The sequence below is a fragment of the Trachymyrmex septentrionalis genome, unplaced genomic scaffold, assembly GCF_001594115.1.
Source record: "Trachymyrmex septentrionalis isolate Tsep2-gDNA-1 unplaced genomic scaffold, Tsep1.0 scaffold135, whole genome shotgun sequence".
NCBI lineage: Eukaryota > Metazoa > Arthropoda > Insecta > Hymenoptera > Formicidae > Trachymyrmex > Trachymyrmex septentrionalis.
Window position 1 is genome coordinate 82,682 of NW_017304492.1, and position 14,158 is coordinate 96,839.

Below are 14,158 nucleotides of genomic sequence, written 5' to 3' on the forward strand. Positions count from 1 at the left end.
GTTGATGAATAAAAAAAAATTTTGCAAAAAAAATGTTTTCATTGTTAGTCTCGGGACTTATTGATCCATGTGTTAAGCGTCCTTGTCCAAAGCGTGACGTTACCCTTGTCAGCGTGCGTGAAAATGATATTAGGATGCGCCGATACAAATGCACGTGTGTCAGACTCCATTTTTAACAATTGTTTGTCTATAGGTAATGTAAAAATAGGAGAAGAGATAATTTTGTTCAAAATTGGAATGGAATGATTCGTAACCTCAATTCTTCTGTCAATGGGCATTCTCTGCGTGCTACTCTCAACTCCTTTTATATTGTACATTCAAAAATTATCTTATTTTTATTATTGAAAGGAAGCGCAAAATTCTCACCCAATTGCAAAAAATACTGTATGTTACAAGGAATGTCAGAGGAAGATAAGTTCAAGAACCATCCCTCTCTGACTGTGGTTATGGAAGATGACCTCTGTGAAGGAAAAGCATTTGGATGTATGGAAATAAAGGAACTAGGGAACAAACTGTACTGTGGAACAAAGGAAGGATTAGTAACATATGGTAGAATCCTCGAAAAGAGTCGCATCCATATTGTATCGGCGTAATCCTAATCAAAGCTTGTTTTTCTTTCTTTCTACATAACCAAAGAAATTTATATTCAAGTCTCCTTTTTTCTGTATTAAAAAAGAGATAACAAGATTTCTCCTGTGTATTCAGGAAATCATCACAGATTTTTGTCGGGAGATAGTAGGCAAGGTCGCTCACTACATGAAAGAACAACGTCCTATAATAATTGACCTCTCTATGCGCGTCACTCAGTTCTGTGTGTAAAATTTTTTTGATAGTCGATTCTTTGAGATGTAAAAATTTCTTATTTAATCTATGGTTATGGAATGTAATATTCCAGTTATTAATAATGTTTAAATGTTGCGGTGTGATCTTATTGTTATATGTTTACATGAATACAATGTTTAAGAAATCGAATGTGTAAATAATTCGCAATGATCTTTCCCCGATATTTAATCCATAATTTAAGACACTTGACTGTATAAGACCCATAGTATTTATATATAAATTTAAAAAATGAAAAATGTGTCCTATGCATTACAGCCTGCGTTCAAAACATTTAACAAATTGAAGGATTCTTCTTATACAAAATAAATAACAATGAATAAAAGGCAAAGTAAGAGTCAACACATTTCTTTTTTAAAAATCATCTAATTAAAAGAATAAAATATAAATAAAAAAATAAAAAATCGAAGAAAGTATATAATAAAAATAAAAAATACATAAAATTATGCGAACATTTGCATTTATTACTTTTTTGTACTACGGTTTTCTTTTTCCGATACGTTTAATGTCTGAAGAGGGCTCAATCCAGAAGCCGAAACTTGTAATTTTTTATGTATTTTTTATTTTTATTATATACAATATTTTCTTTGATTTTATTTTTTTATTTATATTTTATTCTTTTAATTAGATGATTTTTAAAAAAGAAATGTGTTGACTCTTACTTTGCCCTTTATTCATTGTTATTTATTAATTTTATCAACATTGGAGATGAAAAAGTTAAATTCAACAATTACCTTACAAACTTTTAAAACTGTATAACCTTTGATGCTGTGAAAAAAACTTTTTTTTTCTTTGCACTTGTTTGTCTATTGGTATAAGTTAATACAGCACCTTTTTATCATAATATTTACTTTTTATTCTTACTATCTTCGATAATGTTGCAATTGTGAATACTGTACTTCCACTTCTATCACAACCGGATAAACGAGATTGTCAGCCACGAATTTTTGTGCCACAGTAAATTGCAGAGATTTTATTCCTTTCTATTACTCCGTGGGTCAGACGCATAAGTATATGAGAAATAGAAATTACAATATTAGAAATGGCATGGACATGAATGATCCATATGTGCCGTTCGAGGATTAATGTTTGCCGGTAACAGTAGGTAATTCGCGGCCAAAATTCAGATACACCGGTGTACCCGATAGCTTTGTTGCATATACCGTATTAAATTCGAATTGTAGCTTCGGGATGAGCTCGTCTCAATTTTGGTGATTGCGGTTTACATACTGCGCGATCACTGTCTTAACGTGATTTGTTTGTTCGACCGAATTACAATGAGGTGCATGAGTCTCTGTACAGATGACGGATGTGAAGTTTGCGGCACATGATGTTTGTTTTCTTGGATTCCTAGCTTAGAATCTAGTCATCGTATTGGTTGCAGTACTGATAATGCCAGCATCGCAGACAATACGATGGCAAGATTTTAATCCAGCTAGAAATTCAGCAGAAAAACAAGCATCGTGTGCCGCAGGCTTTATATGCGTTTAATAGCTTTTCGAATTTTAATTTTAATTGCATGCGCCAATTTTAATTGCATGCTATTATCTGTCAACATGTTTTCCGGGTATGAAAATGTTGCTTCTATAATATTCGAAGTAATCGTTGGGGCGAACGCGTATTTCAACACATTTGGTAAAGTAATCTATGTTTAATTAAGTATGTCTCTCTTTCGACCAGTAGCAGTCCTATTAAATCTAATGTTACTTGTGATCGATTTATTGCTATTATATGCACTTTTCCGTCGGGTTTAATTTCAAATTTGTGCTACCTTGTGCGTAAGGCAATTCCGACAGTTCCGGACATATTGTGCTATTTCTATTATCATTTTGGACCAATAATAAAAATGCGTGATATGCGCAATTGTCTTCTCGATTCCGAGATGACCGATTGTGGCATCGTGATTGTTATACAAGATCGTACTGAAGTCAGCACGTTGTTCCGTCGTACTATTCCTTAGTGGGGGTTTCTTCGAAATTCAATTCGTGTAATAAGTGTTCATCTCCCGTCCTTAATTTTGTAATCTGGGTAATTTTCTTTCAGCTTGCTCTTGTACATTCCAGGAGGCGCTGGTACTAGGGACGACATTATTACAGATACGGTTATTGCTACTGGTTGGCGTGACAAGGCGTCGGCTATTCTATTCAAGGTCCTTCCGGTATTTTATCTCGATATTGTACCGATGCAACTCGAATGCTTAGCAGCCTAAGTCTTCTGTAAGGGCTTCCAGCTTTTGCAGTCATCGTAAAGATTGGTGACCGGTAATCATCGTAAACGGATGTTTTTCTAAATAGTCGCGCATTTTATGGATGTTCCATATAATCACTAGATGCTGTAGTTCCATTGCGTTGTAATTCCATTTGGCTTGATTCAGTGTGTGGCTGCCGTTTACATTACTCGCTCCTCCTCCGGCAAGTTTTGAGTTAGCACAGTTAACACCTTATTAATCCGTTTGTGCTAACATTAATTTATAAAATAAAACGTCTGATAAAGTTCAGACAGGCAAGCATCGTTAATATTTTTTAAAAATATTTTTTAGGAATATACGAGATCTCAACGGATATTTTTCTGGGTTAATGCAGTAAGAAGAGAGGTTATTGTTGCAAAGAATCCTGGATAAAACGTCGATACCACGACGTTATTCCGAAAAATTGACGTATTTATTTAACGGTCTTTGGAACTAATCAATCGACTATAGTCACTAATTTTTTTCGAATCAGTTTGTATGTCTTCACGATTGATGTGCCCGAGATATTTCAACTGTTCCACGCAGAAGCGGCATTTTTTTGAATTTAGTCTAAATTTGGCTTCCTGGTTTTTTAAAAACTTCTTGAAGAGTACTCAGGTGATCTTTAAATGTTCCAATAATTGGGATATCGTCCAAATATACGAAAACATTTGATTCAAATTCGTGTCCGAGTTCGGTGTCTAATAATCGCTGAAACGTAGCGGGCGCGGAATAGAAGCCAAGCGGCATAACATTGGATTCAATAACTTTTTTTCCAGGAACCGTGAACGCAGTAGTCGGTTTGTTTTTCGTAGTCAATACCACCTGCTAGTAGTCACCTTTTAAATCTAGAGTTGTGAGGTCACACCCCCCCCCATATCTTATTCAGGATCGCAGTTGTTTAGACAAGGTGTTGATAAGGGATACGCATCGGGTTCGATGACTGCATTTACGAGCCGGAAATCTATGCAAAATCTATCTTTCTCATCATGTAATTTATATATGATCTACAAGAGGTCATATATAAACATGTATAAAAATAAATATGAATTATTATGTATATTTATACATACATAAATAAACAAATATATAATGAGGCTCGAAAAAATCTATCAGTGAAAAATGTAAAAAAGCCCATCAGAGTCTACATCAGCTATTCGGATGCACAGAAATTCTTTATTTTTCGTGTGAATGTAACAAAATAAATAAAATATACTTTTTAACTCTTCAATTCGGGTTCTTATCAATATAAATTATAAATCGAATTACATAAATAACGCAAATTCCAAGTTGATGATTCCCGACAATTTAGTTCGTTCTTCTTTATCCAAATGCCAAATTAGCTATGTAATGAATAGCCTAATGATTATCAAAAATATTATCTTATGCAATAATAATATAAAACTTACATAAAGTAAAACCGAAGTCATATACATTGCGTCACTAAGTAGAATCACATCGCTTATCAGATTGTCAGATTTGCTATGTAGTTATTCGAAACGAAAAATCAGAGAATTATTAAAATTATTTGTCTGAATTTTCTATTATATCCACTTATATAATATGTAAGCGTTTTCTCACGGGTCCACGTAAAGGGAATTGTGGTGTCGATAATCAGAGATACAATGAAAGTCAAAATATAATATAATAATAAAGTCAAGTAGTTATTGAAATGAAAATAAAACTAAGAACAAAAGAGGGAAATATCAACGTCATAATTCCGTTAACAAATTGTATAGTGGATCCAAAGAATACGTATCATTCTGTAAATTCAAACTCTGTTTCTGTTGCTTTATATTTCGCTTCCGAAATCAATCTTCTATTAAGTACTTTTTCTTTGTCTAATATCTTGACATTTTCCCAATCAAAATCATGTTGATGACTGATTCTGTGTTCTGTTGTTATGGAATGCTATGTAGTGTTCCAATTTATGTGATTTTTATGTTCATTTATACGTATCTTTAAACATCTACTTGTTTGGCCCATATACGTATGCTGCTTCACAATCTCGACAATCAATTTTATATACAACATCTGTATGAGATAGCTTGGGAACGTCTTTATAATCCCTGATAAACCCCTTATTAATCCCTTTATATGCTATATGTATTAAGGAGTCTTTTAAAAAATTGTTTGATCTTTTCCGATAAAAGTGGTATAAAGGAGATTGTGAAAAACTTGTTAATTTTGTCTTCATTATTGTCCGTTGACTTATCCATAGGTATGTTGGTCCTGGTCATTCCATTGTTCAAATTTTTTTGACAACTTATTTTTGATTTCAGAAAATATGAGTTTCAGTGGATATCCATTTGTTTAACAGAATTTTTATTATTAATTCAAAATTCTCTTGATGGTAAATAGGGTGGGACAAAAATATAACTCTATCAATTAAACCAACGATTATTCGCACTTTTTGGCATAAAGAATGTCTAGAAAAATAATTAAGATAACGATCAGAAAAAGTAGGTTTTGTACCAATTCTGAACAAAAGAATTTCCTTTTTTAATTAAACTGACATCAAGAAAATCTAACCTATTCTCGCCTATTTCAGTTGTAAATTTTAATCTGGAATGGAATGAATTGAAGGTTACCAATGTGTGACGCATCATATGCTAACGCAATATTATCAACATACCTCACATAAAAGGATGGTGAAATTGGAAGTCTCTGTAATGCTTTCATTTCAAGATCTTGCATAACAATCCGACACGTTGAAACTAAAAATTGTTGAATTAAAAACTAATTTCAACGCTTAAAAAAATTCACTTTTGGGAATGTTTGTTTTTCTTTCAATGAGATCTCCTCTCTATGCCTTCAAAAACGAAGTCAATAGGTACATTTGTAAATAACGAAACCACGTCAAGGGATAAAAGAATCTTTGTTGTCAGAGATTAAATTAGAAATATGTTTAGTCAAATAAATGTTCTTGATCTGTTCTTAATAAAACTGTTTGCTACTGGTATACTGTCGTGTAATATGTCATTTAAAAAAGAGGCTAGATTATAAAGAGGGCTCTCCACTGAAGAAATTATGATACGAAGGGGATAATCTATCTTGTGTATTTTTGGAAGACCACATGCAAGAGGCGCAACAGGATTTGAAGTGTTCAATTTGATATAAAACAAATTCTCAACGAAATCGCGCTGCTTCCCTTTAATAACATCTTAAGTTGTGTTAATATTTTATTAACTGGATTATGTGTCAATAACTTATAAGTCTCAGTATCAGACAGTAAAGTTTCCATTTTTTGTACGTATTCCGTCTTGTCAAGTACCACCACATTACTCTTATCCGTTCTTGTAAAAAGAATATGTGGATTGTTTTTAACAAATGATTTCGTTGTCTTGATTAAAGAAAAAATTTTCTTTTTTACGTCAGTCTTATTAGTATATGCTTGCTTTATCTCCTTAATTAAAGGAAAGATTCTGTTCCTAAATTCCCTAATGTTGGATAATTTTAATCTGACAAAATTATGTTACGTCAGGTAATTTAGTCTCCGCGATATTGTTTACTATGTAATAAGTAATATCCATTATTTTCTCTTTGTCACAATCATGTCTTCTTTGTAACCATACAAATTTTTTGTATTTAATCTCCGAGATTCACTCCTTAAAAATCTATGAAAAACCTTGTATTGTGTTCTAAAAAACCTGTTACAAATATTAAACGGAAGATAATTTAAGAGATTTAGACAAATGATTTTAATAATTCTCTAATTTTTCGTTTCGTGTTTCTTTTGAATGACTATACAAATTGTCGGGAATCATCAACTTGGAATTTGAGTTATTTATGTAATTTCGATTTATAATTTATATTGATGAGGACCCGAAGGGTTGAAACGTATATTTTATTTGTTTTGTTACAATACATTTACACGAAAAATAAAGAATTTCTATGCATCCGAATAGCTGATGCAGGCTCTGATGGGCTTTTTTTACATTTTTCACTGATACGTACATAAATAATAAGGAATTTATATATAATTATACACTCTAAATCTGTAGCAATGAAAGAACACAGGCTGTTTTTTGACTACTGATACAAAAGTGCAAAACATAGTGAATCTTATAGATTTCGACCTGCTGAACACGATGATGTTATTAGTTTTTTTCGATGATACGGGAAACATCATTATTTTTTTAGTTAAAATCTTATTTTTTTATCTTCCTGGTAATACATGATTTTCATTATAAGTGAATTATTTCGTGTGAAATTTAGTATGTGAAGGTTCCTAATATTGTTAAACGGAAATCTATTAAATAAGATAAGTTTGAAATAAAAGATCCGAAATGGCGGATGCCATTTGACTATTTTTTGCTATCGCCAACTACTTTGTATAAACCGCTCTTAGCCGGGCCAAAGGACAAATTGATATACTTTGCATATTTGCATTTTCATTTTTTTGTTTTTTATTTTTATCTGTTTGTGGTTTGTATTTTTTGTATGTTTTTTCGTAGCATTTTAAAATCTTTTTATTTAATCGGTCTATTTGATACGTCAGTTCTCTTCGTTCGATTCGTCATTTCATAATTATCAGTCTCAAAGTAATCTGTTTAATCATTCTAAACCATTTAAAAAAAGATTAAAAAATACTAAAACATACAAAAAAATACAAACCTCAAAAAATTAAAAATAAAATACAAAAAAAAATACATAAAACATAGAAAGAGATAATAGAAAACCGCCATATCCACGCTCATTGTCCCTGGGTCCGGCTAAGAACGGTTTATATAAAGCAGTTGGCGATAGCAAAAAATAGCCAAATAGCATCCACCATTTTGAGTCCTTTATTTCGAATTCATCTTATTTAATAGATTTCCGATTTATTATTACAATATATAATATTAGTGAGTTAATCCCTTCGAATTAACGTTGCATATTAAGTTTCACATGAAATAATTTACTCATATTGAAAATCATGTATTACCAAAAAGATGAAAAATGTGACTTTAATTTGAAAAATGAAGATGTTCCATTCTTATAGATGTCAAAATCTATAAGATTCGTTATGTTTTACACTTTTGTATTAGTAAGCAAAAAAACGGCTTTTTAAAGACTATGTTCTTTCACTGCATTGAATTGAAATGTCATTCTAAGCATTAATGGCAATTGAGCTAATGTCAGTGAATTTTACTGCAAGATAGAAATAGAAAATTCGTTCAATAATTGGAATAAAAAATTTATTTTAAAAAGGAGTGAATTTGGAGGTTAGAATAATGACAGAATTGTAAGAAGTAAATGTGGTGAAGGAGGAAGAAATTAATGGCAGATGTCTATCCTCACAAACGTGCCGATATAGCGACGGAATGGGATAATGATGAGAAGGAATGGGGAAGGAATCAAATTCTCATTGATGTAATACAGTATTTTGTCAACCGTAGGTTGACGGATTAGAGCATGGAACGAGATATGCACAAATACCAATGAGCTTCAGAGAACACTGTTTTATTCCCCGTACATGTCTTCTTACTTGGGCGGCTATTCAACTTGCTCTTTTGGAAGAAAGACGTTCCCTCCTTCTTCTTATGCTTAGGCTAGATCTCGCAGGCGAACAACCAATAAAATGCTGGTTATATGGGAAAGCTAATAACGCATCACAGTACAAGCATGTGACTCGAGGGCCAATCAAATGCAAGATAACTCATGGCTGCCAACCGGACAGTTACAGTGTAATGAATATAACTAAAATTGCAAACGCGCATAAACGCTTATTTCTTATAGAATAATGTCATTCCAAACCCAGATAGCAAAACCTAGGAGACAGATTTTGAGCAGAGCAAAATAAATAAATAATTCTTACCTGTGGGCAAAGTGTTTGAATTTATCACGCACAATCTTGCAAAATATGTTAATTTGTCTCCTATTATTATATGTGTATCTGAAGATGCGTGTTATATGTCTGAAGATGCGTCTCGCCTGTAATGTTCATAACAAACGTCAAACATAGCGGTGCACGATGTCGCTAAATTTACTCTTTGCAATAATATTCAATGATTCAATGCATCTTACATTGCATTATCAACTAATACTTCGATTGATCGAATGAAATAGTTCATTCACTTTACGTAAGCATAGACAGATTAATTTCAAAGTAAAAATCCATACTTAAAACAATGATTTTGTTATTTACTTATGTTAGCAGTGAAATTTTCATTGCTACAGATTTAGAGTGTATAAAACAATGAAACAAAAGTATAAAATTTTATATAATTATACAGTATGAAAAAGTCGGATCCCTTAAATATCTTGGAAAGTAAGCATTTTTAAAAATAATGTTTCATACAAAAGTTTGAGGTTTAAAATGATCCATGCATTGATCTTATCAATATTGAGTGATGTTGTCAAGCTCACATTAATTCATTTTTTCAAATGAAACACTATTGATTCCAGAATCTAGTAGTTGGTGTCAACAGCTTTTCATTCAATACATTACAATAAAGTTATTTTTTATTAAGTATTTTTTTAATTACGAGGTTTTAAGCGTCGTCTACAATGAATAGTAGCAGTAGGCACGTCAAATCGATGCTGATTGAATTTGATGTTGATTGATCAATCACTTGTAGAGAATGTAATAGGACGTAGAGTAAATCCGTAAACGAAATAGATTTTAACCATTTCACTTACGGACTTACTTTACACCTTATTACATCCTCAGCTATAATATAATGATTGATTGATCAATATTGAATTAATGTCGATCGACGTTGAATTAACATCGATTTGACGTCGAGCAACGTTGAATCAGCATCGATTTGACGTTGATCGACCAACCATTTCTGGCTCGGAAAATCAGCTTACTTTCTACGTGTCTACAGCCTCTATTGTTACTGTTCATTGTAAATGATGCTTTAAAATTACAGTACTATCAGTATTAGCATTACTTAACCTAAGGTGTATCGTATGGAGGTTGTTAGATCTCTCTGTCTCTCTCTTTCTGTCTTCCTCCCTCTTCTCTCTCTCTCTCTCTCTCTCTCTCTCTCTCTCTCTCTTTCTGTCTCTTTCCTTTCCACCTTTATGAAGGATCAAAGGAAGGAAGAGAGTGAGTAGAATGTATACGCGCGCGTACGCGAGAGGGAAGGGGGAGGGGAAGAGGGAGGAAGAGAAGGAAAGAGTATAAAAGTCAAACTAATCAGATTAGTAAATCGATTTTAAATCCTACAACTTTTATATAAAACTTTTTCTTCAGAAATGCTTATTTTTCGAAATACTTTAATGATTTTGGACTTTTTTGTACACTGTGTAAGAAAATTCCTGTGACCACCACTACGTAGGTGGAGAACCACTGTCGCGAAGGTTTGTATGAAACCAATTAGCGTTTGACAGGTTATGAGGGATTTGCGGATGCGCGAATATTCCAGAGCATGCAAGCCGGAGAGAGTTCAAAAGTAACGGCAGACGAGTTAAGTCGTTCGTGAGGAGCAGTTTGCTTCATTTTGTGTTCCGTTAACTTAAAGTTGTAATGAGAGGAGAATAAACGTATTCGTGGACATAAAGAATTATAGTTTCTCTAAATTGAGGGCCTCGTTCATTCCTGACAAGAATCCTTCGCGCTTGGTCGGCCGCGCTTGCCAACGTGCTTCATTGGCGGCGTCCACGTGCCGGGCACGGAAGAACGGACATTACAAACAGAAATCTTACAGCCTTCTGATTCAGAAGTGAGATTCACCTCGTTTTACAAATTAGAGAACTGTTTGCGTTATAATCGTGTTTTACCGCGATTTTTTCCACATGTGAGTTTCGGCGCACATTCGATTCCCTCGAGTACCCTTCATGTGATCTCGCGCCGCGAGCCTCGCGATCGCACGTGTGTTGTTGTTGGTCCCTCTGACCGAACGGTCAGGATCCATTTAGCACTTTGCTTATTTTAAAAAAACCTCTTTGTTCCGTAGGCGTGCATCGTAGGCGTGTTACAGTGACTTAAGTAACTTTCTTTGTGACTTTTCGTCATCAGTTGATGACGATAAAAATGGATCGCGCTCGCCTTGATCAAGTGTCTAACGAAGAGGTCCGACAAGAAACACAACTTCAGCTGAAGGTGACAGTAGTGCAGGATAGGGCATCCTTAATCGATGCTATTATGAGCCATTTTGAACGGTTTCACTCCGCCTTGCAGGAACCGACAAATAGCTTATTCATTATTGAAGAGGTTTAGCGTCGCAGGACCATTAATGAGAAAGCAGGCAACACGGCCATGATTCTCTCGGCTTCGCAAATAGCTAGGGTTACAAATCACACTCCGCCGTGGAAGGCTCTTACGCAATGTCTGACCTCAATTATTTAATTGCAGCAGCAACAGCAACTTCTTCAGCAAGCTTGTTTACTCTGTGAACTTCGCAAGGTCTACGAACTCGTTATCAGCGATGAGCTCCAAGAATGGATTTCAACGATGAATGGACATGCTTTGACAAGGCATGCAGGATCAGCCTCTCCTGCGCACGCCGTAAATCTCTTAGCTCCACAAATTTTAGAGTTCGGCGGTGCAGACTCGGAGAATGCGCAATTGTGGATCCAACGTGTGGATAAAATAGCACGTATTCACGGCGCTCCATACGACGTGGTATTGTTGATTGCAACCCACCCGTTTAGTAAAAACTGCTCGAAGGTGGTACGATCTCGGATCCGGCCCTATGATCGAATCATGGACATCTTTTCGTGAAACGTTAATCAGTCACTTCGGAAGAACGATGTTGTTTCACGTGGCGATGCAGAAGATAGAAGCAAGGAGATGCAATCCGCAGAAGGAATACGCCATGGATAGACTGATGATTATGAGCGGTCTCCAATTAACGCCAGACATTTCATTCAGTTGCTAATTTCCAAAATCGGAAGTTCATCCTTGCGCGCCACTGCAGCCGCTCTTAACGTGGATTCCATCGATTATTTTTTCGATGAAATGTATCGAATCACATCCATTTCAACGCAGATGGAGAAGAAATCAGTTCCAGTCAAGGCATCGAAACTTCTAGAAACTTGCTCAGCATGCGGGAAAATGGCCATTCTTCTAAGACGTGTAAGACAAAGGGGTTCTGCGTCTACTATAAAATGTCTACGAGCGGAGTGTCCAAAATTGAGGAAAAAGGAGCAGTCGCCCCTGACTATACCGGTCAAAGCGACCAACCCAGTCGCAGCAGCCTGCAGTCGACTCGACAATAGCCTTGGTACAGCTGTCAATTGGTAGGAACATTTTAATTAAGGGTTCACCAATAAAAATTTCTGAATTCAATAATCGGAAATGTAATCTCAGCGCTTTGCTGGATATGGGAAGTCCTATCTCTTTTGTAAATTTCAATGTTTATCGAGAATTTCGAGATTCTTCACTTGAATCTTTTAAGCGACGTGTTTATAAAGCGTTAAATAATATGGCTATTGAGATTTAAGGTTTCTTAAATTTGCGTTTATGTTTAGAGCAGTTGTCGAATTCTTTGTCCCATGTAGATTTACATGTCTTGTTGGATAATCCGTTGTCAACAGACATGGGACGCGACTTTCTCGATAAACATAATTTGACCACTACTTATGTTCCGGGAAAATTCGTGGACGAAAATACCGAGCACGTAGAAATAGGATTATTTCTGCCAGAATTACTGAAAATTGCCTCGTGTTACGAATCGGTAACGTTTGAGGATATATTTGACGAAATTTCCATTGACTTTGATTCATCAATTAAATCTAAGTTAAAACATTTATTGTTAGAATTAGATCAATCGTCGATTGTGCCGATAAAATACAATTATTGCGTACGATTTAACTTCAAAGATACCTTTGAACAGTTGAGTCGTAAAAGAAGTATAATAGCTATTTCCGCTTATCGAAGATTGTCTATTACGTCTCGCAAAGCAGTCTTCACTCTCCTTGGTATGAAAGATGGTTTTCACCAAATTAAGGTACACCCGGAAAACACTAATTGTAAGTATTTCTTTTTTGTTACGCCCGACGGGCAATTCGAATACAATAAGTTACCATTTGGATTTTGCGATGCGCCCGCTGAGTTTCAAAAACGTCTCGTACAAATCCTTCAACCGCTTATTAGAACAGTAATTGATTGCTTATATTGATATTTTAGTGGCGACAGATTCTGTCGATAAAAATTTAGAAATATTACGACAAATGCTCGTTATATAAATAGGTCAAAGATACATAGAGGCGGTACGGAATTTTTCGCAATCCCGTAATTTAATAGAAGTCCAGCGCTTTTTGGGGTTAACGAATTATTTCAGAAGCTTTATTAAAGGTTATTCGTTTAAAGCACGACCGTTATATAACTTGCTCAAAATATTGATTTCAATTTCGATTCTCTCTGTCTCGAATCCTTTCAAGAATTGAAAAATCTCGTAACATCATCTCTAGTCTTGAAAATTTATAATCCAACGGCGGAAACCCAACTCCACACGGATGCGAGTGGATTGGGCCTCAGAGCGATCCTTATGCAAAAGCAATCCGATGGCAAGTTGACACCCGTTGCTTATTACAGTCAAACAACAAATAAGACTGAGATGAACTATCACAGCTTTGAGCTGGAAATGCTTGTAATGGTGCGCGCTATCGAGAGATTTCATATTTATTTGTACGGAATTAAATTTACTATCGTGACGGATTGCAACGCATTGATCTATGCTGTGAATAAAGCTAACCTTAATCCCAGAATCGCACGATGGACACTCGGTTTATAAAACTACGCTTTAAATTAATGCATAGAAAAAGCACACATATGCTGCATGTCAATGTTTTTAGCCGAGCAATAGCATACGTAAATGCTATGCTACTCGAGGGAGTTAGAATACAGGAAATTACAGGATCTGGTTATAAAGGTCATAGCAAATGAACTTGAATTCGCCGACAACGAAAAATTCTAATTGTTCGACGGACTTGTACGAGGTCTGTTCAAAAAGTATTGCGAATTTTGTGTTTTTTCAAAAATTATTTATTTATTCATGAATATCTATTTTGTCCCCTTCAAAGTAATCCCCATCAGATATTATACACTTGTGCCAACGTTTTTTCCAATCCTCGAAGCACTTCAAAAAATTATTTTTTGTGATCTTGTTCAGCTCCTCCTTCGATGCCGTCTTTATCTCCTCAATCGTAGCGTAG

At 34.7% G+C, this 14,158-nt stretch overlaps 1 protein-coding gene across 1 annotated transcript in view; it reads left to right on the forward strand.

Moving 5' to 3' along the window:
• The window catches only part of LOC108757265, a 105,553-nt gene that overhangs the window by 82,146 nt on the left and 9,249 nt on the right, over positions 1-14,158 (forward strand). The gene's annotated exons all lie outside the window — the stretch shown is intronic.